This window comes from Sturnus vulgaris, chromosome 12 (assembly GCF_052056855.1).
Source record: "Sturnus vulgaris isolate bStuVul1 chromosome 12, bStuVul1.hap1, whole genome shotgun sequence".
NCBI classification, from domain to species: domain Eukaryota; kingdom Metazoa; phylum Chordata; class Aves; order Passeriformes; family Sturnidae; genus Sturnus; species Sturnus vulgaris.
The window spans coordinates 3,349,207-3,374,608 of NC_142254.1; the positions used below are offsets into that span (position 1 = coordinate 3,349,207).

The 25,402-nt window shown below is 42.2% G+C and overlaps 1 protein-coding gene and 1 long non-coding RNA gene across 3 annotated transcripts in view; one reads left to right on the plus strand and one right to left on the minus strand.

The window, feature by feature from the left end:
* Nucleotides 1-17,841, plus strand: part of LOC148222336 (uncharacterized) — a 105,036-nt gene extending 87,195 nt beyond the window's left edge. Inside the window, exon 3 of the long non-coding RNA XR_015806190.1 lies at nt 17,562-17,841. This is a non-coding gene — a long non-coding RNA (uncharacterized LOC148222336). The remainder of the gene's footprint in view (nt 1-17,561) is intronic.
* CHST8 (carbohydrate sulfotransferase 8) overlaps nt 1-25,402 on the minus strand; it is a 182,887-nt gene that overhangs the window by 69,691 nt on the left and 87,794 nt on the right. The window lies entirely within an intron of this gene.

A 25,402-nucleotide genomic window follows, 5' to 3' on the forward strand; every position in this document is an offset into this window, starting at 1 on the left:
TGCCCTGAGCTGCTCCTCACAAGGACTTCCCTGCAGACCCTTCCCCATCCCCGTGGCCTCCTTTGGACAGTCTCTAATAATTCCATGCCTTTTATATACTGTGGTGTCCAAAGCTGCACAAAGTACTCAAGTATTCATTAAAGGAGTTATGTTCTGGTAATTCTGCTCTCCAGGATGGAGTTCAAGCTGTTTGATTGATATGGCATAATAGAAATCTATTTGTTCTTTTCCTCATCAAAAAGAACCTGCCAGGTAAAAAAGAAGGAAGAGCAACAAAATATTTTGCCTTTACCTTTAATGTCAACTCCCCCAAAATCCCAATTTTTTGATGTTGTCAGGAAAAAGCCACTGGTTCAAGGGACACTATAACTGAAAATGGTTTGACTGTTGGGTGAGTGCACATCTGTATTTGTGCAAAGGCACCTCCTGTCCTGAAAGCAGGTATTTCTGATGGAGTGGCTGACTAGGTTGGCACTAACAGACAGGAGCTGTGTAAATGTATTTCTTGCCAAGGAAATTGTGATTAGAGCCCCCAGTAATGGAAATTTCAAATGAGGGATTAGAGATTCCAGAATAACTTTAAATTAGAAATAAAGTTGGCCAAGGTAGTGGCAGCACTGTGAAGAGCAGCCATCTTCAAAATGACGAGCAACAAAATGGTTTTGCAGATTTTACAAACAAAAAAGGAGTAAGATGATATTTTTAATTCTATCTCCTGCAATTTTATGGTCAGTTCACAAGACTGCCAGTCAGTTAAAAGAAACAGAAGCAGAGATAAGCAGCTATTTGCAGATAGTGTGATAGCTGCACCTGTACTTTCTCATTTTTGAAGATACAAACCAATCAATGCAAGGATTGTGGGGAGCTAACTAAAGAGAAGGTTGCTCCAGATCCTGTTAGAGGGGTATTATCATCAATTGCTTGTGATGTTCCTCAGAGATCAGTCCTGGCTTAACCCTGTGGATTAATGTGTGTGCAAGGAGCAGATGTGAGCCCAGGCTTGTGGGAGCAGTGAGGGCAGGGAGGTTCTGCAAAGTCACAAAATAGAACTCATAGCACAACCCGGACGTTTTTGCACTTTCGGGGGCCAACATAACTTTATGCTGGGATTGCAAATTGTTTGGGAGTGCTGGAGGGGCAGCAGGAGGGCTGGGGTGGGATCAGTGGGGGGTGGGGTGGGAGCAGTGTGGATTTGGATCAGTGTGGGATGGACAGGGATCACTGTGGGGTGGATTTGGATCAGTATGGGGTGGGAGCAGTGTGGATTGGGATCAGTATGAGGTGGATTGGGATCAGTATGGATTGGGATCAGTATGGATTGGGATCAGTATGGATTGGGATCAGTATGGGGTGGGAGCAGTGTGGATTGGGATCAGTGTGGGGTGGATTTGGGTCAGTGTGGGGTGGGGTGGGAGCAGTGTGGGGTGGATTGGGATGAGTGTAGATTGGGATGAGTGTGGGGTGGGATGAGTGTGGGGTGGGATCAGTGTGGATTGGGATCAGTATGGGGTGGGATCAGTATGGATTGGGAGCAGTGTGGGGTGGGAGCAGTGTGGGGTGGGCTGGCAATGCCCGTTTGGGGCTGCTTAAACAGTGACACAGAAAGGCTGGTCTGGATCAGCTGCGATGGCTCCCAGGTGGGCTGGACAGAAAAAATAGTTTCAGAACGGAGGTGTGGAAAAGAGTGTATTCTAAATCAGTTTTCTTTGAGATTAGAAACCAAGGGCTTTGTAAGAGTTTTTGGATTCTGTGAGCGAACTCTCTACATAAAGAGTTTGAAAGGACACCAGATTGCAGTGTTTTTGCAGCAGGGTAAATTATATTAAATTATATTAAACTGTATTAATATCATACTGCAGAACCAGTGTTGATCATGTGCAGAGGTGGAAGATATGGCTTTCCCCTGGTTCTGTTTCTGCTGCTAAGTTAGTTTTTTAAGCCTCTTGAGCTCCAGACTCCTCTGAGTTCTCTCAGGCAGAACATCCATTCGAGGGTTTCCCAAGCCTGGATACCTTGATCAGGTTACCTGTGCCACACTCCTCTTTGTGGGTTTACATTGCTGAATTACCAATACATTTCCTTCTTGTTGAAACAGTGCTCTGAGTTACTCCATCTGAGTCAGTCCTGCTCCTTTTTCCTCCAATCTCACCCCCTGCCAGAGGTATTTGTTCAGTTCAGACTCAGTGTGCTGTGCCTGAGCTGATACTGCTTGGTGGGTGTGTATGTGAGGATTTTTTTATTTATCACCAGGGTATCAAAAATGGAAAAGTCTCAGATACATTACAGCAAGATTTTTTTTTAATGTGATAGAAGATGTATAATGCTAATTTTCAAAGTTAGGGCTACTTTGTGTTAATTTGCTGTTGAATTACCATGCTTTGAGCTAGGAGCATTAGGAAGCACAGACTTCAGTGTTAAATAAAAACCCATACATTCAGCTTTGACATCAGCTCCCCATGCTTCACAATGTTAATTTATTTTTAAGCTACAATTTCACCTGTATTTGTAATAGAGAACAATGCTGTGAATGCACAAAGGAATGTCAAAAGCAGGTAGGGATCAAAGTGCTTCCTATCACACCTTCAGGAAAAGGTAAAGGCTCGACTTGAAAGGTGCCAGAACTAAAAGGATAGAATTGGGCACTGTAGTCTAAAAAGCACTTGCATCTGTAATTCTTTCCTTTTCCTTTCAGGAGAGCTTTAAGTGGCTGAAAATTCTAGTAAATTAATTTTACTCTGTTATCTTAGGGTACCTGTGGTAGTCTAGAAAGACTCTAAACAAGAGCAGCATTTGTGTTTGCTTCACATTTAGTTGAAAAAAAACTATCACAGAAAGTCAAAACTATCACTGTCACACGGTTAACAACGACCAAATTACAAGATTTTCTGGCGTTCATTTCCCATTATATGAATATTTTTCTCTTCTCTTTATTATCCACTCAGAAGCTATTAAAAATCCTAATGAAATGACAATGAATGCAGCATGTTTGGATTTACAGTGGCAAAAATTCCACAGAAGCTGTGGAAAACACTAATTAGACTCCTGTGGTGGCAGCTTGTGCCAGTGTCTGCTGTTCTGCTGGAGTGTCCCTGGGAGTGCTGCTGCCAGCACTGTCTGTGCTCTGATCTATGCAGTGTGCAACACCTTGGCTATTTCTGTGCCCTTTGCCAGGATAATATGGACTCTGAACTCCTGTCTCTGTTTGCTGCAAGGAAAGGGCTGTAAAATCCCATCACTTTGCTCTTTTCAAACTTGTTTTGGTAAAAAAAAAAAAAAAATAGCTGCAAAGAACAGCCCAGAGTTTTGAGGATGATATCTTAGGTAACCTTGCTGGTCTTTTTTTTTTTTTTTTTTTTTTGGGTGAATTTCAAGAGATCTTTGATGTTGTGAAATTTCATTAACTGGGGTGATAGACTGTGCATTTCTATTCCTGCTCACCAAATGAACAAAAGAAACCTCAGTCTTACAGCAGCAGTGCAGGCTGATGCTGCCTGGGCAGACTTTCTCTGCTCAGGTGCAGTCTCAGTGGCAATAAAACTTCTCAAAAATTGAATGATTAACAGGAAGGTCTCTGGATTGTTAATGTGAAACTTCAGAGAAAAGAAAAGAGTTATAAGTGAAAACAAATCATTCTCTTCCAGCTTCATATTCACCATGACACCTCCAATATTTAGGTAGGCGTGGACACACATAAATTTCTTCAAGTAGAGGTCAGAGTGTTAAAACATTTGCAATATAAACTGAATTTTTGGCACCAATGAGACAACTTCCAGTGTCTGTAGATCCCTGCCATGCTGAAAGGTTGATGAATATACAAGGTGAAAGGTGTGTGAAGTAGTCAAAATAAAATGAAACACATTAGTGAATTTTTTTTCCTGAATGCTGATCAATTTGACAGTGTCTGTTGCACATATTTTATTAATATGTTCAAATAGACAGACTGAAGAATAGAAGTGATGAAATGGGATCCATCACAGATACCTTTCTGAAATCTCAGATCTGTGGAACAAACTCAAATAATGCACTTGGTGTCCCCCGAGCTCAGGGTGGCTTCTCCTGAGTGCTGGGGATGCAGAGCCCCGAGTTCAGAACTTTGTGCTTTGCTGAGCACCCGCCTGCATTTAATGGGAGTGCCCACAGTGGGGTGGATGCTGCAGCAAGAGCACTGCTGTGACTGGGGGATGCAAAAAAAAGAAAAGTGAAACGAGGAGCCCTTGTTTAGCAAGATGCAGCTTCTGTGTGCAGCCAGCTTTGCTTGCTTGTGCCATAGGGAAGTGGAAGGCTTTGAAGGTGAGCACTGTGTTACAAGGTGTTGGCTTTGCTAAAAGCAAACAGAACAAATGGACCCTTTCTAAAGAAACATAAGAGGGGGAGTATAATTTTATTTTGCATTTTGGAGCTCCAAAGTTATGGGCTATTTTTCTAGGGATTGTGCATGCACCACTGCTGCCAGCTTTGCATGGGGTTTTTCAGCTGCACAAGTGCTCTAACATGTTAGGAACTCCACCAGCCACGAGAAAACCTTCAAATGGTGTTTGCACTCTATCAGCCACCACAGACTCTACACCCTACATTAGTTTTGCTGCCTGGGGAAATACTTGTTATTTAATTTTGGTTGGTTGGTTGGTTTGTTTCGTTTTTTGTTTTAAAGGATAGAATCTATTTTGAATGCAAATGTCTAAAAATTTAGGATAACAGTTCACAGATTTGTAAAGGGCTAAAACCCTTTCCAATCCAAATCAATGATCATAGTCTCCAATTTTTATATTCTGTGCCACGAAGCTTGAAATAGGTGACACTGCACTTTGTTACCTCCAGAAATATCATTTTATATTGGGGAATTTTCAGGTGATCTCACTTCTTTGCTGCAGGCTCAGTACATGGTATTTTCTAATATTATTTTCAGATGAAATGTAATCGATAAACTTGATAAATTGATTTCCTTATACACCTAGGAAAGGGAGCATGTCAGATATATGTGGGAAAGGAGCCTGGCAGGATTATGGCAAGCCAAGTTTTGGGTTAGAACCAGCCTGTGTGCAGTCCTGGTTGTATCACTGCTGTGCCTTTAATGGACTTTTCCCTGTTTGCCTTCCTTTCTTGGAGCAGTTTATGGCCAGCACAGGACACTTCTGCTGTGCCTATTGTGCAGATTTATCTGTGCAGCCGTGGCTGGGAGCATTTTTATTGGATGCTGTCAGAAAGACTCACACAGTATCCATCCTTGGACAGCCTCAGTAAGTGGGAATATTTCCCTAGCATAATAGTAATAAACTACAGTTTGAGGATTTATGATGAACATAAGTTTTGTGTCAGTTTTCCATCAGAGCATGAAGCTATCAGGGTAGGAGGGAATGCCATCACATGAGGCACAGGATTTTGATGGCACCCACAGGCAGGCACACAGCAGTCTGTCCCTCCAGTGGAACAGTGCACAATTACACTGTTGACTTATTTCACATATAAATTGTGACCCGTGTTTCAAAGGAGGTTTCAAAACAAAGGGAAAAAGTTCCGTGCCAGTGAGAGCTGCTGAAAATTGCAGTGCCAGCCTTGGGGCTGCCTGGCTCCAGGACCCTGCCTGGCCCATCCCTTCCTCTGGAGTGTGTTTGGTACAGCAGCAGACACTGCTGTGGGTAAGTTGGTAGGCAGGGATTATTTAGGTCCAGCACAAGAACATCTCCTGCCCTTCTCAATACCTGGATAACTCCCAACACAGCATGCCTTAGTTAGCTGACAGCACCTTAAATGATCCAATGGGAATTGAATGCAGATAACCAAAAAGGAGGACAGGCTGGCAGGTTTCAGGAGTCAGAACTTCCAGATCTATTTCTATTTCTTTCAGATATTTCCTGTGCTATACAGTCAAAAGGGTTCACTTTAATTATGTTTCCTGAAAAGACAATAGAGCAGAAGAGTCCCTCTGGCTCCAATCCCCCCTGCCACAGGCAGGGTGCCATCCAACCTGGCCTGGGACACTTCCAGGGATGTGGCAGCCACAACTTCTCTGCCAACCTCTGCCTGGGCCTCACTACCTTCAGAGTAAAGAATTTCTTTCATACATCTAATACAAATCCCCCCTCTTTTAGTTTCAAAACATTCCCCTTGCTCCTGTCACCATGTGCCCATTTAAAAGTCCCTCTCCCTGCTTTTCTAAGCCCTCTTTAAGCACTGGACTGGCAGTGAGATCATCTGGAGCCTTCTTTCCCCGGGGCTGGAGCAGCCCAGCTCCCCAGCCCGGCTGCACAGCAGAGATGCTCCAGCCCCTGCAGGTCCTGGTGCCTCCTCTGCTGCAGCAGGTCTGAGCTGTGCTGGGGGCTCCACACCTGCACCCAGCTCTCCAAAGGAATCACGTCAGCCTCTCAGATGTTCACAAATTGTAACTGAAGAAAACCAAAGTTTTTCCCTCCCTAAAGATCACATGCAGCAGAGAGACTTTGTTCAGCTGGCATTTAAAGTGCCAGTGCCAGGCTAAGGTCTGTCAGACTTCCTTTGGAAAGTGCCCATGGCTGTGATTAGAGAGCAGAGCAGGCAGAAAATATGTTGTGGGGTTATTAGAAGGGACTTACTTTCAGTGTCAGCTCTTGAGTGTAAAGCAGAGTGACAGACTAAAAGCATTCAAAGCAGCTCGTGGTTAATTCCACTTGCCAGTAACAGTTTCTTCATTACAAGGAAAAGGAGGGAAGGAAATACAAAGAAAGCCTCATATAATATCCCTAGGAGTTTTCAAGCTTGTTTTCTGTCATATATAATTGCAGTTATCAGTTTCCATTTATAATCTTGTAATTCACTTAGTGAATGTAATTCCTGTTTTTTTTAGAAGCAGTAGGAATTCTGACAGAAGGTTTAATTTTATATGTTTTGGCCCAATTTTAAAAAGGCCAATTTTGATGCCTGATTCTTATAAGGGATTTTGCACTTATGTTTTACAATAGATGCACATGATTAAAACAGATATTCCGTGGTAAGAAGAGCTTTGTGGAAGAGGGATGGCAATCTCAGGAAACACCCTAGGCACAGAGGGTAAGACAGGGCTGCAGTAGGCACTTATCTGGCATTTATTTAACTATCTTTCCTGGAAATCTCTAATTTTATCTGAAATTCTCTCATCCTGCGAATTACATTTCATATCCAGTACTTGTGACTGAAAAAAGCTGGTAAGAATTCCAATTCTTTGTATTATTTCTGTCACTTTTGATGCTACAAAAGTTCAAAGCTTTGGATGAGTTCTGACTGTACTTTGTCTTCTTTGGAAGTTCATGGAAAACATTGGCATTGTTTAACACACAGATTGGAATTTGATGTGTTCCTGGCACATTCCTGACCTCTAAGATGAGTAAGAGCAGTTTTGCTTCAAGGAGCAGGGGGCAGCTTTTGTCTAGGTTGTTACATCCATCATTGGCACAGGGGTCATTACAGAATCATAGAATCATGAAGGTTCATAGTCAGGATGGGAATATTATATATACTCTCCTATTTAGTTTTATTTCGTTTTAGTTTTGGTTTTTCTCTTGGCAAGGGGAAGCTTTGAACTGCAACTTAGCAATTTAATTGTTTCTCCATTTCACAATGAATTGTTTTTAATATTTATTTTTTAGCAAGAACATTTAAAGTAGTCATATGTCCTATCTGAAGCAGAAGTCTCAGAAGTTTTGAGTATTTTAGGTTTCTTAATTCAGACAGTTTTCACTTTCTGTCTCTAAGAAAGGAGATTCTTGAGGTGACTGCTGATTCTGGGACTTGGAAGAAAATTTGCAAGTGCTGCCTCTTGGGCAAACTGGACAGAACAAATCAGATTTACAGACTAGTGCTGGATTTCTGAAAGCACTTAAGTAGTTTAAGACCACAAATACCATTGACTTGAAAGCCAATAAGATGTTTTGGAGAATCTAGCCATTTATTTTGTAACATGTAAATTCTCCTGCAGCCAAGGCAAGCAAGAACTGCAGTTACTGCCTGCCCTCACCAGATTGCATCCTCACCTTCAGCTGAATTTCCTCACACACAACCACTGGAGGTCATGCCTTTAGCAGTACCATGGGCCACCAAGGAATGATCTGTTCCAGCAGGTTTAAAACCTTAAAAGAAAATATCTGGAACACAAAAGTTCCAGCACAGGCATGGAGATTTGGAGGAAAAGCTGTGTTGGTTATTTATAGACTGGAGTTGTATTCCTCCTTTGCCTTTGGATATTTCTGTGCTGTACTGCTCTCAAAGACATAAGATACCAACAGAGTCACTTATGAGTTGTGGGGAGTTTTATTGTTGTTTTTTGTGAGGGCTCATTTTGTCTCTCTTTAGGCAGCCAGTTTAGGTATTTTCAGTAGGCTTTCCATATATTCAAGGAAGAGTGAAGGGAAATATTACAAGGCATGAACCTTCCTTTGGATCCACAGTATAACAAAGCACAACAACAACAGTCGTGGGCCATCTTTTAGCAGTGGAATTATGTTTTTTTTCTAAGTAGAGACTTAGAGTCAGCACTAACAAAAAAAAAATTCGTGGGTAACAAGAGTGCTGGAAGGCAAGCTACTCTTTGAATCTCCTGCAGCAGATGCAAGGTTTATAATCACATGATGCTGATGCAGTTTCTACTCATTTTAATGTTGTACCAAGTGGAGAAAGAGAATATTGACTGTTCCAGGATGATACTTAGCTTTTTGTTGTATTTAATTCTTATTGGAAGTGTAGCTGTAATAGGTGGTGTGTTTTCTCTCCCTGGGCTGCCTTTCCTTCCCTGCTATCATGCTTGAAAAATGCAGGAAGTGTCACAGCAAGACCACTGCATCTGTTTCTGCTGTGCTTTGACAGCTTCTCCATTTCTGCCCATGAATTCTTATATGTGCACTCTAAACACAGATATTTGAATTTGCATTTTGCTCTAATTTCATAATATTATTTATTTATAACATAAAATAAAAATTAATGAATTAGGTCTCTGTAGCACACTTCCAGACTGCGCAGTGGAATTTCAATTGAAGCAGTAGAAATCTCGGTGAGGAGGAGAGCATTTTCCTCCAAACCCATTACAGCCTTCCAGAAGGGGCTAAAATTAAGGTTGGAAATGTGCCTCTTCTTTCTCCCTTTCCTAACAAGAAACCTGATTTTGTTCCCAGTCTAACAAACCCATCTAATCTTGGTAAGCCTACCAGCTCTCATTTTTCTTTTTCTAGTCCTATAGTATTTTCTACTCTTTGCTGAAATGATTGTCTGCAGGAGGTAATGATTTCTGTGGGAGCAGAGGCTGGTCAGACACTCAGTAATGACAACTCTGGTGGCAGCTGCAGAGGCACAGGAGAGCTGAGGACCTGCAGGGGGCTGGGGAAATGGGTGTTCTGTGCTCTCAGGGCTCTCCTGAGCACAGCACAGATCAGAAAATGCATTTGCTGCTGCTGGGAAGGTTAAACAGCCCCGTGGGGATGGGTGGGTGTTCTGTGGCTCCCTGACACCAAATGTGGCAAGGGGCTGTGTGCCTATATCTCTACACCCTCTATACATGTATGCACATGTCCTCCAGCAGTAACACTCAGTGCTGCTGCTTCCACAGGGACAACTCTAAACCGTGGTCAGTGACGCTGCTTTGGCCCCCATAAATTTGCCCACTAGGTGAAAAGAGTTTGGGGCTGAAGACGTTTGTGGCTGATTTTGAATCAGTGCTTATTTGTGCCTTAGCACATGGCAGAGTTTGTTCAGGAACAGTTCATCCTTTTGAAAACATTCCCTTCTGTTGTGCCAAGGGCACTGCTGGCTGCAGTTACCTGGCACCCTGGGACACATTTCCAAACAGTGAAGCCCTTGGAAGGTTTACTTCAGCATCTGTCCTTGTCTCCAGCCCAGACGTGTAATAAAGAGCCGTTCCCATTGTCAGTGCAGGGCACATGGCATCTTTGGGGCAGTTCCTCAGCCTTGTGCAGTGCTGTGGCCATCACACTGAAGTGTTACAGGTTACTTGGGTTTGCTCTTTTTCCTCAGCACACTGCACTGCTTTATGGTCTTTTATCACAAAATAGTTTCCAGAAAGTGTCCCTGGCACAGAGGGAGCCTTTGTGTCCCCAGGGGCTTGGTCTAAGAGGTTGTTGCCCCTCCTCTAGAGCCCTCAAAGGGCTGGGTGGGGTTTTCCTGTGGTGCCCAGGGCTGGACTCTGAGGCAGTGCCTGAGCTGGGCTCAGGCTGCAGGGCAGGGAGCTGGCTGGGCTCGGCAGCTGTGCAGGACAGCCTCAGGACGGGGTGCTGCACATCTGCTCTGCATCTGCCCCACCTGCAGCACAGCTGCTGCTGCAGTGATTCCAGGGAGAGCTCAAGGCTGCTTGTGACCTAGCAGGGTGAGCACCTCCAGCCTTGGAGGTTCAAAGTCTTTGCTATTCACCACAAGTCCAGGCCAGCCTCCTAGAGCCATAAATGAACCTTAATTAGATGGCATAAAATTAGTACGTGAGAATTCTCTTAATTGGGACAGCACATTATTTCCCTTAAAGGAAAAGTAATTTATTCTGTAGAGCTTTGAATGTTTACACTTGGTAGGAAGAATTCATGGCAGATAAATCTAAAAAGGCAAAGTTAAATATCAACTAAAATTATGAAGTATTCACTGCATTTAATTTTTTTTTTGTCTTGTATTTTTTTACTCTTTTTGGGATAGCTTATTTGATAAAAGAAAAGAGATGAGTGTTTCATGCCTAAACCACACCTGCTAAAACACCACTTTGCTCCTCAATAACTGACCAAATGCTGCCATTAAGCAGAATTGCTGATATTGCTTTCATGCTCAAGTAGCAGCTCGTGTCAATTTATGGCATTAAACAGAATTGCTTTTCTTGAGGAAAACCCAAATAAGAGAAGTCTGAGTAGCAGTGAGTAGTCTGCTGTGCTCCTGTTCATACTGATCATGCAACTGATCCCTTTGGTGACTGTTCAAGCCCTAAATCAGGCCAAAGACTTCTATGAAGAGAGCCCAATTTTCCATGTATGTAAGCACATAAGGAAATAATGACATTTTCATTTTGGATTTATAAGTGCGTATTCAGACTTTGGGTTCATATTCTGCCTATCATGCAAGCTAAAATATGAAGGAATAATGTTCAAATATCTGTTACTAACATGAGATACATGAAATAGATGTGTAGAAATCAGTGGCCTGATATTTCAAGTGACAATTAACATGGCAATGATTAACGTTTTTATATGAATTGTGGCACAAGGACTGGAAAGCCTAAAGGTTTAAGATCAGAGCTGATTATCTGTATTGTATTTCTGAGTAACAGAAAGGACCAGATGCACACAACTTATAACAACTTATTTACTTTCACTGTGGAAACTGCCAGATTTTTCTACCTTTAAAAGTTCTTTTATTTCAAATGTGATTTGATAGGAGAATGGAAGAGTTGATTATGAGTGGAAAATTGACCTTTTGTTCTGAATTTAAAGCACGTTTCCATCTTTTGCACAATTCTCATGTTTTTTTATTACCAAAATCAACATTATCTCTCAACAACAGAAAGGGACAATGTGATTAAACACCCACTCACTTGGAACAAGTGGTATCTTGATTCATTTAATTTAGAACATCTAAAGCTGTCAGTGCCTTGCCATCTGCTGAGGGTACCTGCTGCAGTCTGCAATGCCCTCACAGCCACTGGGCACCTAAGAGACATCAGGTTCCCTCCTCCATATGGAAAGCATTTGTCTGATTTTCACCCAGATAAAAACTGGGCAGCATAAATTGCCTCAGAAGGTGTAAATTAATTGCTCCCCAAATCAAATTTGTAATGCCTCTGAGTTAATTTATCAATGCTATTGTAAAAAGAGTCAAGGCATTCAAAACTGACTGTGTATGCCCAAATGAAGATCTCATTATGCAAATATTTCTGAGAGATGTGGATCCCAGTGCCTTGGCATTGTTTCTCAAAATGTTTCTAAGTGGACACCAACTTAAATTAATGCTTTGAGGATGGAAGTTCAATATTGTTTGCTTTGTTTTGCATAGTCATAGTGCCAGGAGATGCAGTTTTGATAGGACACAAGAGACTTGAGCTCCCCCAGCCCTGGAGTGGCTGGTTTGAGTGGCAGGTGCTTTATGGCATGGGAAGATGTTGAAATTTGCTTTCTCAGCTGCATCTCTTATGCAGATAAATACAAAATATCAGTTCCCAGTTTTTATCAACCTGGCATCTTTCATGACTATTGTGAAACCTTTTGAGAGTTCTGTAGTCCAATATCTATCTTAATTTGCATTCTACTTGAAATTAAAACCAGCCTTTCCTAAAGAAGCCTGAACTGGTAAAATCAGTGCCAGTAACACAACAATCAATTTAATGCTCTTTGAAATAACCTGTGGAAGAAAGGTAAGAATACACTACTTTTAAATGGGAAATATAATGCCAGAGACTGTGTTAAAATTCAAGTAAAACATAAAATATAGCCAACAAAATGATGTAATGCTGGTTAATGATTTCTGCTCCATCTATAGCTTGGCATCAAATGCTGCAGACGTACAAAAGCTGGAATAAAGCCCACAAAAGGTAGCAGAAGTCTTTCCTCTGGCTTCAGTTTGCTTTGCAGTAGAAGCTGATTCTTCTGGGGTATCAAGTATACAATCATTTATTCTTTTAAAATACCCAGGAGTTTTTCATCTTGCAGCGTTACAAATCTTGGCAGGTTTAAGATTTTTCTTTGTAAATATATCTCGTGCAGATTCAAGCATTTTTCAGATTAAATTTCAAAACTTGGCCAGTGTATCACCATGTACCATCTTGGGAAGGAAGGAAAATTATTTTAGAAATAGCAGAGAAAGTATACGTGGAATGCTTTCAAAATCAGCTCAGCTTTTCATGGTGTAGGGGGAAAAAACTCGTATTTATGGCCCTTTAACCCACTCCCCAATCCTTTGCAGAAGTATGTAGGGTGCCTTTAGATTTACCACACAGAAATTGGCACTGTTAGCATGGAAAATGCATTCCTGATAGTTTTCACATCTTGCTTTTATACTTTTGTCAAGGGTCAGGAGCTCTCTTTGGGGTCTAATTCTCCCAGTCCTGAGCAGATGCTGGCATTGGGGCTGCTTGAGTAGGGCTGGGCACGTGTGCACAGTTCAGGGGGATCTTGTGTTATTATTTCTCAACTTGTGCACTGCTTTTCTACCTTCCAAAATCCTGCCCAAAGGCTCTGTGTTTTCATCTCCCTTGTGGCTCTCCAGAACTTCCCCACACTGTAAGGTGGAGTGTCTGGAGTGTCCTGGCTGAGAGCCACAGGTGCTGCTGGCACTCAGGTCTGGCATCATGCCCTGGGAAATATTTCACTTAGGTTAAAACTTCAGCTCTTAATTGAGACACTAAATTGTTTGGAAATTCTCTAGTGTAAAGAAAAACTAGTAATGGAGGGAGAAATACCTTGGCTCTCCAAGGGATTTGGAAAGAAATCTCTGCAGATAAAATTCGAAGTGAAGGATTTAGTAGATTGGACTTTTCACAGCTCTGAGCCCACTCCTTGGAAGGAACAAGTGATTTCACTTTCCTGTGGCCCAGTTCCCCGGTACAGAACGGGGACAAACTCAGCTCCTTGGACACAAGGTTGTTGTTTTAAGCCTTGTTGGTTTAGGCTGTAAATTCTCAGGTGCTCTGTGCACAAATGCACCCAGCCCACAGCCCCGGGCCCTGCTCTCTGCTCTCATCTGCCTCTTGTAAGATGAAGAATGACACATCCTAAAAGCATCATTTTGGAAAACCACGTATGTTTGGAGTCTAAATCCCCTTTGACTTGGTAAACAGATGCTCCAAAGAGGGTTTTGTTCTCAGGTGCAGCCAGTGGCTGTGTGCTGTGTCATTCCTGTTTTCTTTGGGCTATTGATCCCAGCCGAGGGTTGGCTTGCAGGAAAATCAGAGCATAGCAGGGCTGGAGTTTTCTATCTGAGCTACAGTTCTCTGCATTTTCTGTGATACCCAAGAATCTTGTTCTCCCACCTGTATTTCACTCAGGAGTTTGTTCAGCAGGGGAAGCACAGGAGCTTGCCCAGGGAGCATCTCTCAGCCGAGCCCTGCAGTCACTCCCCGGTGCTGATGCTGCTCCTTTTACCTTCCCAGCACTCCCACCTACCTTGGTCCCTGCCACCTTAACAAAGCAGAGTTCTTGCCAGGCTGCTACAAAATCTCTCTCTTTCACAGTGCTGTTTGTTTGCTTATAAAAGAAAAATAAATTGTAATTTTGATAACAGGTTATAAAATCATTCCTTAAATAAAAACGTTTATTCTTACCCTATCAGTAGAAGTGTCTGGCTAAGAGATTTGGAATCCGTCGATTGATTCATATTATGGGTAAATTTTATCACTTCTGGAGCAGGGAAGAAAGTAATTTCCATTTCTTTTTTAGCACACTGTGAGTCAATTTGCTTTGAGGTTGATCTATAGGCTAAATTGTGGGGAGTCATGCTGCAAACTGTTTTGATGGAGAAGTGTGTGTAGGGAGAGTTAAAAATGCTTATCCAAATGTTTAAACTCCTTATTCTCTCATACCCTCAGTGCTGCATCTGACACTTCTCTATTTAATCAGTTCTCAGTGTCTCTCCTGCACAATTTTTATTGCCTATCAAGTCATCAGAAGGGGTTTAAACATCATCTGATTATGGCTCTCCTTCCCAACATCTTTATAAAACAGGTGCCCAGATCACAGAATCACAGAAAGGCCTGGGAAGGGACCTTACACTCCTCCCATCCCACCCCAGCCATGGCAGGGACCCCTCCCACTGTCCCAATGTCCAGCCTGGCCTTGGGCACTGCCAGGGATCCAGGGGCAGCCACAGCTGCTCTGGGCACCCTGTGCCAGCCCTGCCCACCCTGCCAGGGAACAATTCCTGCCCAAGATCCCATCCAGCCCTGCCCTCTGCCACTGGCAGCCATTCCCTGGGTGCTGTCCCTCCAGCCCTTGCCAATTGTCTCTCTCCATCTTTCCTGCAGCTCCTTCAGGCCCTGCAAGGCCACCCTGAGCTCAGCCCAAAGCTTCTCCTCTGCAGGTGAACAATGCCAGCTGTGCCAGCCTTTCCTCCCAGCAGAGCTGCTCCATGCTCTGCTCATCCTGGAGCCTCCTCTGGGCTCTCTCAGCAGGCTGACAGATGTTTATGCAGATGTTTGTGTGGCAGTGCTGTAGTCTGGATACTGGGCAGTGCTGCTGTGTGGATGTTTTGAAGTGCAGTGCAGACCTTTCACATCAAATTGAGATATTCAGTGCTAAAAGTTAGCTTTGCTTTTTAATCATCTTTAAAAACCACTGTTTTCATTTTTGAAAGTGGCCTGCATGCCAGGCCTTTACTTTAGTGTGTGAATTTTCCCCCAGGAGCAGTGGGATACAGGATTTCACTAAATGAACCTAACAGAGATACCCCTATTTACAGGAACCTTCCCAGCACCCCCTCTCCTGACCCCTGCTGTCTGAAATTGCTCCTTCCATAACAAGTGCTTTTCAGAGACTGCTTTCATTTCAGTTAGATGTGTTTGCTGATCATGACAATTTTTGTTTAAAATGGTCCAAATGTGCTGTTTGCAAGGCAACCACTTTGCTTTTAGGTCTTAAGTTCAAGTGACAATATCAAGGTAGTAAAACTTAATAACTGATCCTCTAGGGGAAAAAAAAAAGGCACCCAAAATTAAAAAGCTCATAGAATCCCATTCAGTTGGTTTTTTCCTACCATTATAAATTAATTACACTGCAAACCTCTTTTTTTGGGGGGAGGAAGAAAATGAGACAGATAGGGAAAAATTAAAATATTAATCAAGGGAATAGAATTAATGACAAAAAAAGTAATCAAAGTATATGTAAGATAAAAGCAAGATAAAATGACAATGTACAGCTGAGGAAAACCAGCTGGTTTTAAAACAGTTTAAAAAAAATGATGAAGCTGTATGTACATTACAGTTGTTTTATGTTTGTGCATCTGCACAGAGCTTTAATAACAAAACCCAATTTTGTACAAAACTGGTTCTAGCTCTTGTAGCATTCCTGATCTTCATTGGCAGATCCCAAAGAGGGGAGCAGGACAGTTTGCAGGACAGTTTGCAGGTGGGTGAGACATCACAAACCTGTTTTTAATCAGCTGCTGCTGGGGCAGGGGAGCAGAGAATCTGAGCAATGCCTCTCACTGAATCCCTGTGAATAAAACAGCAATCCCTTGATTCTGTAATAACCAAATTGCAGCCCCACTGCTGGATTCTCCTTTTCTGTGTGCTCCTGAGGGATGCAGTGTGCCAGCTGCCCTCATCTCCCTGGAGTATTTCTTTGGAAAGAAATGCAATGTGCTACTGTTCAAATGCTTGCTTGGGTGCTGGGATAACAAAGACACCTCACCAACAAAGGAAGTTGAACCTTTTCATCAATTGCGTGTAAAATTCAGAAATAGAAGAGAACAGCCATTTCAGAAACGGCTCTCACACCATGCAGCTGCCTCTTTATATGTCTAAATCATTACAGTGCAGTCTGTGCTGAGAATATCTAACCTATTTGCAAATCATTTTTTAATTTTGTCAGTATTTCAGAACTAAATCCAGGAACAGTTCTTTTATTTCAGCATACTAGCAAGTGTTCATACCACTGATAATAAATACTTTAAAAACTAATTTAGAAAAATAATTATTAAAGCCATTGTCCTTTATTTGAACAAAGAAGTAAACTCTTTTAAATGTCATAAGCATAGACTTGTAAGTGTTCCTCAAGCAGCAGACTCTAATGTTGATGTCCTTCTTACCAACTCATCAAATGGACTTGTTCAGTCCTTGTGGTTTTGCTGCCATTTCATTTATAGCAAGGGATCAATATTCTTTCCAGTATAATTTGGTAATATACAAATGAGTATTACCAGCTACGTATTTTGCATGGTAAACAATTATGGAAGCCAAAAATATTCTCTGTGCCTCTGTTCCAAAATTTTATACTCCTTATAATTCAGTACATGAACCTTTTAATACAGTGTCAACAAATTGCTTATGAGCCCCTTGAAAGCCAGTCCAGTTTAATAGTATTAGATGACAAGAACTTTCATAAAAATTAACTTCAGTATCTTTCCTCATTAGTGAAGGCATGCCAGACATAAAGAACCCTGTAATTGCTCTGCAGGAATACTTTATATTTGTTTTTAATCAAGACATTTTAAAAATGAGTTCCTTTTGAAGGTTTGCTGGTGGCAGTTATTGAATAGCTATTTAAGTCAGTTTTGTTATATTTCCTCCCTTTAGTTGGGTAATTCACCAAACTGTGGAGACACTTCACTGTGTTCAGGGATTTGCAATTTAAGTAATCTGTTTTTATTTGGGACATTTCAGACTTAACTGCAAGCTCTTTGATCATCTGGATTTTGTTAGTGATAGTTTTAGCACAGATGCTTTCATGTCTGAAAGAAAAGGTCTAAGAAAAAGACCTTCACAGTCATTTATTCATTCCTTTCCTCTGCCCAGGTGCACCCATGTTACCCGTGGAGGAAACCCCAATGTTGCTTTCTTTTAAAATGCCATGAATAGTTAACTTACCATAGCAACTACATTTAAAGAATTCTATCAGTAAATAGGTTTTTTTTTAATTTCACAGGAGATTGAAACAAATATAAATGCCTGGTTTTGGAAATTTGCCTGCCTTTGGAAGTTTCAGATTTTGTCCTGGGAGATGAATTTTCCTTGGTGGCTCCTCATTGCCTGAACACAGTTTTGCAGCTTGCCACGTCCTGTCACTGTGATACCAAAACATTATCGTGCCACCAAAACCCCTTTTCTCAGGTAATATTTATGTCAAATTTCCTTTTTCTCTGAATTCTCTTTCTCTTCTCTCGCTATTGTCAGGGAGCTGCTTTGTCAGAGAGGCTCCAGGCTAAGGTGCCATGGGGAAGGAGTGAGAGCTGCAGGGTGTGGGCAATGGGGACAAACAGAGGGTGAGAGAATGGAGAATCTCACCCCCCCAATAAAAACCTGCTTTTTGTACCATCGAGCTTCATTCTACAGAGAAGTGAAAATCCTTTGCTGTTTTGGATAAGTTTAAAAACTCAATTCTCTTTATGAACTATGCTTCTGGTTCTTTGTGGTGGTTTTTTTGTTTTTGTTTTTGTTTTGTTTTGTTTTGTTTTTGTTTTTGTTTGTTTGGGGTTTTTTGTGGGTTTTATTGGTGGTGTTTGGGGGTTTTTGTGGTCTTTGGTATGTTTGTTACTTTTTTCTTTTCTGTTTTGTTTGTTTGAGGGTTTTGTTTTGATTTGTTTTGTTTTGTTTTCCTGCAAAATGCAAATGCTTCCATCAGTCAAAAATACAGCCCAACAGATCTTTTGGTCACTGCTGTCTCTGCTTCACTGCTTCCTCTCTCCTCCTTGAATTATTGACTTAGTACCTAACATACATCCCTTCAAATGCAAATTTCTATATACACAATTTTTATCTATATAATAATGAAAAGAAATCTTACATTTTTGGGGTCTACTCCATTTCATCTCTTTTATTTCTAATCACTCCTGGTCCAGCCTTTATGATATCATTTATAACACTGGTACTTTTGAATTGAGTACTTTTGCAGTTGATCCAACAGAGATAAGTATCACCCTATAGGTACCCAAGCAGGTATGAATTTTCACAACCCCTTTCATATCTGTTATATTGACAGGGCTTGCCTTTCCAAAGTGAAACTGTGATTCAATTTCTAAAACAAAGTACCTGCTCTTTAAGCTGATCTAAGAAAAATGAGACAATAAGAAAGGAATTAAATTAGTGGACCTTGCTCTTCTGTACTAGAATTAACTCCTTTCTTTTTGGCTAAGTCCAAGGTGATGGGAAGTGAGGAGGAAGCTGCATTACAGTTTGTGATTTTTAACTGCCAGACAAGGGGCTTGTAAGGATTTAATGGGATATATTCATGTATTGTGTTTTGTGTCACACTGAATTGTGTGTCTTACTCTTGAATGGATTTTAAAATGTACTATGTTAGAAGGGAAGTCAGGTTGTTAATAAATAGGATGTGCTAAAAATTAAAACTACAGAGTAATATATAGAAAGCTGAATACACACATCTAAGTGAATTTATAGGCTTTTTTTGTTTTTTCTTCAGGAACAGGACAGAAATCTCTGCTATTATCTCAAAAGAGATAATAAAGAGAAGACTGGGCTTTTTTTCCTTCCACATAAATGACTTTCATTAATACTATCCATGTCAAAATTCATCAGCAGCAGTTGTCTAGCCAGGTAGCAGAAGGAGCAGTTCATCCATTCTGAGAACCACTCCTACAGTTAGGGGACATATAAGACATTCTCTAGTTCCTTTTATACTATTTGCAAAAAAACCACATATTTTTTTCTGCTTATTTATAGGTTCCTGTTATGAGGAAAATGAAGGACCTGCTAGGTGTGCTGGATGATGTCTAATTTGTGGCCAGACTCCTGGGCAGTTGCAGATTCTCCTGTGGCTGGAAGCCTGGTGGACAATGTGTGGAGTCAGACACCACGATGTGTCACCCCTGTGTGTCACAGGGGGAATGCAGGGGCACAGACCCTCAGGGCACTCACCAGCACTCATTACTCAGGGAGCTGCTTCCTGGGCAGACCAGAGCAGCTCAAATACTGTCAAACACTCACTCTCCTCTACCGAAAAATAAAATTTGTCTCTTGAATTCAGTTCTGCCATCCTATGAAAACCAAGATCCAAATAATGCATGGAGCCCAAAGGACTTGCCTGTTTTTGTGGAAGTTGCTCAGCTCCAGTGATGACAGGGAAATGTAAGAGTGAGCAAAGGGATGCCTGTATAACAGATCTAATTGAAAAGAAAATGGAGAACAACAGGAACCATTCCTTGGATTTGAATATCTGTACTGTTTGAAGAGCTGATTGCAATGTTGATGCTGTCAGTGTGTTTCTTGGGAAAAAGGCAAGGAATGCAGGAAGGAACACCAGGAGACTTTCAGTGGGATGTACATGTATGGTTGGACTCACAGCTGGTGTGTGAGCCAGAGAGGGTCAATGAAAAAGGGTTATTTCTGAAAGGTGTTCTATTTCCATTGGCCTGGAGACCAAGAAGAGAAGAAGGAGATAAGTGGGAAAGGAAACCTGAGCTGGGAAAAATATTTTTAGAAAAGTTTTGTGGAAAACAGAGGCGTAGATGTTTTACACCAATGAATGTTGTGTTGATCCACTGTAGCCAATGAACAAAGTGTAAACTGTGTAGAGGGTAGAAAAGACAGCATGGTGTTGTAATAAACGGGATATTAGCCTTCTGAAATGGAGTGTGTCTGTTTGTATGTCACCCCTGCCTCAACAGTGACATACATGTGCACCTCTCCTGCTGCTCTGCCATTTCTTTCATGCTCAGCAGTCCCACAGAGTTCCATGGAATTTGGAGAGCTCCATTATGATGCTGAAATCAGGGAATGGATAGATTGATCAAAGTATGTGTTGAAGCCTGGGAGATGTGAATTGCTGCAGGGAAATTTGGGCTAGTTTCTTGAGCTCAGATATATTGGACTCCACTGTGACTCCAAGTATGGAAAATAATGCTCAAAACCTAAATCTGAACTCAGCATCCTGCAAGGCAGAAATTTTCCCAAGTGCTGAGCCTTTAGGGCATAACTGGAGCATTCAAACATGAGCAGCTTGGAAGACAGTTTGATTTTAAAGAATATAAATAAGGGTTAAGGTACATAGATTTCCTGTCTCTAAAATGGGATTCTCAAGTGGCTTTATGAAGCTAAGAATATGTATAGGAAATCTCTTTTATCATAAGCATATTTCCCTTATGGCACATTTCCTGTATGATCTCTAGAAACAGTTCTATTTTTAGGTGTGTTATTTAAAATGTCTTACTGATGGCACATCTAAGCATTGCTAAAAACCTCTCAAGTGCTTTAATAGGAATGATTTTAAAGCATTTGTCTGGCGTAGTTGTAGCTAGAAATAACTGAAATAAGAAGCCATTAGGAAGCTAGTCACACTTCTTTAAAATTGATACTAAGCTGTTCATAACACATTCTGAACAAAATAACATTTTTTATTTGTTCATTATAGATTGTGCCTTAAGGAGAATGGATTTTATTGCAGTAAACTAAAATAGTTATGCACATAATACATGATAAAACAAGGAGGAAGCAGAAAAATTTTAAAGACCTATACACTCTAGAGTGTGAAACACTGTTCAAGTAATGAGACTGGCTGGTTGATGTCCACAAGAAAATCTGAGTGGGAACCTGTAGCTACAAATGTCTTGGTGATGTCTCAGAGCAATGGAAGTAGTGGATTACAAGAAAATTAATATTTGACATGCATTTCGTAGCTACCTTCTATAGTTGTCTTTCAATTCTCACCTCACTAATGCTTGTTATCAGCAGCAATGCAGACACGGCTGCTCGGTGCTGACAAGCCCCTGAACACAGGGTGCATGTCTGTGAAGGCTGGATACACAAAACGAGACAAGCAGTGCCTTTTTCTGATGTCTCAGTGTCATTGCAGCGACAATGTGACACCATTGTGTACTGCAAGTGCTGTGAAGATTTTAAAACCCAAATTCAGAATTATCAGAGTGCCTTACTGAATTCTGTCGGCAGGTGCTGCTGCCCTAAGAGCTCCTCCAGTAATCTGAGTGTTCAGGTGCTCTTTTCTTCCCCTTGCCTGGTTACCCTGCACATCTTCCTGCCTTTGTGCAAGAAGGTGACTGCTCAGCCCATAGCACAGACCTCTCTCCTCATCCCTCTCTCATTAACCTTTAGTGACTCAGCGCTTACTTTTGCATGCTGATAGGATTACAACACACTGACTTTAGAGAAGCACCTCAATAATTTTATATTTTAGCCAGTACAGGAGTGTAAGACTCTGCTGGCCAAATGAATTCTGTGGACTGTGGAATCCTGCAGGCTGTAGGGAAGGCTGTGCTGTTGGAGTCTCCTCCTGAGGAGTTGGACACTTTAAGGTTGGTGACTGATCCTGAAGGTGCTCCCAGAAAGTGAACAACATGATACAGATAATTTACAGAGCAAAAAACTTTTGTTGTTAGCACATCCTCCCACGTGGTAAAACACACTACATGAAGTAGTGCTGGCTCTGCATGATTACTTACATGATTAGCTAATTACTGCTCTATTCTTTGCCAGGTAATGGAGTGACAAATGCAAAGCCCCAGACTGTGCTGTTTCTTGCTTGTTTCCTCAGTCTCTGACGGACTCTCACGTTTAGCTGTCATTACAGGTCTGCCCCAAAACTGAGGCAGTCCTTCAAAGTTTACAATGTGGACAGTTGTGTTTCATTTGTGGCAATTACAAAGTGTTAGGGTTTTCCTTAATTTCCTTTCCAGGCTCAGAGGCTACACTTTCCTCTGATAAAGCATTTACCAAGTTTTTGGTTTCCTTTCAAATGCACCATCCATCCAGACCCAGGGTAGGTGGTGACAGCCACTCCTTCCACACTCCTGGTGCTCTTATCGTGTGGGACATGGTGCAGCAGCCATCCTGCTGTTTCTCTGCTCTAATAAATGAGGAACCTGTGGGTAAATTGCAGCTTGTGGTGCGTGATCACGGACATTGGGCACGGCTGCACCGCAGTTGTCCTAGCAACAGCCACAGCCCACGGGCTCCAGAACAGCTTCTTAACTCACAGGCAGATAAAGAGACATTGATGCTTTGTCTCCACGTGGAAAAGTGCATGCACATTGTAATAAGTGTTCTTCTCCCCATTAGAATTAATTTATAGGGAAAGCTGGTGATAAATATGCATTTTCTCTGTTACATGACCAGCTTGCATCCTCATGAATTATGGTTCACTGTAACCAAGAGGGCATGTGCACAGTAAACCTGCAAAAAGCAAAATGCCCTTATGCTACCTGACTGAACAGAAATGTATTCTGCACATATCAAAAACATCCTGCCAGAACCCAGCTGAATTGCCCCAGAGAGGGCTTGTCAGGATTGGCCTCATTCACAGATGGCTGGTCCAAAGGGAAGACCCCCTAATTGTTTCTGGCTTTGGATCAAAGCTGCGTGGTTAAAATGAGCTTTTAGAATCCATTCTCTGTGAGTGAGATCCAGTGAAATGAAATAATTGATATAGGCACCGAAAGTTGAATTATTCCATTGCTTTCCTAATGCATGTTTTTAAATACATTGATTGTGTAAGGCTGACAGAATGAATTGGACTTGGAGCCATGTCACTGTGCCTGCTACAGCTTTGTGACACAGCAAAGTCTGTTTGCTGTGCTTTTATCCTGTGCTGAAAGGACAGTGATTACTCTATCATGACAGGATAATTTTCAAAGATTTTACTGGGGATTATTAGTTTTACTGCTCTAATAAACATATAATTAAACAATGCGTCTGTATTATTGGATCCTAGTCTGCTTTGTACACAATGGATTTACAGCATGTCAGTAAATATTGGAATTGTGATGCAGTAATTAAGATTTACATAAACCTTTTCTGGGAGGAGAATGAGAGATTTTTATTGTGAGACTCAGCTGAAGTGGTTGGAATGTACCTGTTTTGTTCAAGCACAGCAATATATGAAAGGCATAGTTTTGTTCAAGATTTCAGCCTTAAATATAGCACATCTGCACTTCGAGGGGATGGAAGTTCTTCTCCAAGTCAAGGCAGCACTCCCTGACATAAGCCAAGGCAAATGAACATCTAATCTTCAACATAAGAGATAACCTTGGAGCAGGAGAACATATTTGGGAACTCTTTCTCTACCTGGCTGTTACTGCTTTACTCATTTTGACATGCCCTGTATTGCCAAATGCTTTCCACCAAAGGACTGGAGCTGAGGTGCTCAAATCTGACATTTGATTAAAAACACAGCATCCTTCATTTGAAGTGGTGGGCTTTTTTCATGGGGAATAAAAAGATCCAAAAAGATATTAAATTGTCAATCAAACAGATAGGAGTTTAGAAACCACACTTTATGAAGTACAGCAGAGTTCAGGCTGCTCAGGGAACTACTGAGTTAAATCCCCAGGGAAAATGCTGTGGCAGGTGCTGGGTCCATCAGTGCTGTCACTTATTAAACATCATCTCCTAAAGGCACTGGAACAGCAATTCCTAAATATCAGAGGTCAAGCAGGTGGGGCAGAAGAGTGTCTTGGCTGATCAGGAATCTCCTCTTGGAAATTAAGCAAAAGAGGAAGGTATACACCCAGTGGAAGCAAGTTCAGGTGCTCACCACTATGGGGAGAAAAATCTTTGCAGCCAAAGCTCAGTTGGACTTGAAGTTGATAGAAATGTGGAGGATGATAAAAAGGAGCTTTTCCAAATATATCAATGGCAAAAGGAAATGCAGAAATAACAGTGTCTTGTTCCAGGATGAGGATGGTCACCTCCCAGACAGGGACAGGGAGAAGGCAGAAGTGTTTATTGTGTTCTTGGTCTCTGTCTTCAACACGGATCAGGGACCAAGGGGGCTCAGTGCCCTGAGCTGGAGGACCATGACTGTGACAATGATCAACTCCCAGTTGACCCTGAAATTGTGTGAGATCTACTGCTCCAGCTGGATCCCTATAAATCTATGGGGCCTGATGGGATCCATCCAAGAATCGTCAAAGAGCTGCTGATGTCTTTGTAAAACCTTTCTTGATGATTTTTGAGCAGTCTTGGGAATCTGGGGAGGTCCCAGCTCACTGAAAGCTGTGAATGGTATCCTGATTTTCAAGAAAGGCAAGAAGGAGGACCGCAGAAATGACAGGATTGTCAGTGTCACTTCAGAGCCTGGTAAAATCATGGGAAAGATTTTTCTGGGAGGTGTTGAGGGTCAGCCAGGACCATGCAGTCATCAGTGACACCCAGCAGGAGGGGAAAGCCCTGCCTGTCAAACCTGATCTCCTGCAGCAGGGTAACCCACCTGGCTGAGCAAGGGAATTTTTTGGATTTCAGCAAAGATTTGAGACCATCTCTCCCAGGATCCTTCTGGACAAAATGCCCAGCATTCAGCTGGATAAACACATGGTGGGATGGGTGAGCAGCTGGCTCACAGGTCAGGCACAAAGGGTGGCAGTGGCTGGGGTGACATCAGACTGGGCCCTGTCACCAGCTGGGCTCTGCAGGCTCCATCCTCAGCCCTGTGCTTCCAACATCTTCATTAATGATCTGCACCCAGGGCTCCAAGGAACACTGAGGAAGTTTGCTGGTGACACTGAGTTAGGAGGAGCTGTTGACTCCTTGGAGGGCAGAGAGGCCCTGCAAGGAGAGCCAGACAAATGAGAGAGAGGAGCCATCCCCAGCCATGTGAAGATTCACACAGGCAAGGGCTGGATTCTGCCCTGGGCCAGGGCCCCCCTGGCTGTGTGGGTGCACTGGGCAATGAGAGGCTGGGGAGCAGCTGCAGGGAGGGACCTGGGGCTCCTGGTCAGTGGCCACTGGGATGTGAGCCAGCAGTGCCCTGGAGCCAGGAGGGACATCCCTGTCCTGGGGCATCAGGCCCTGCACTGCCAG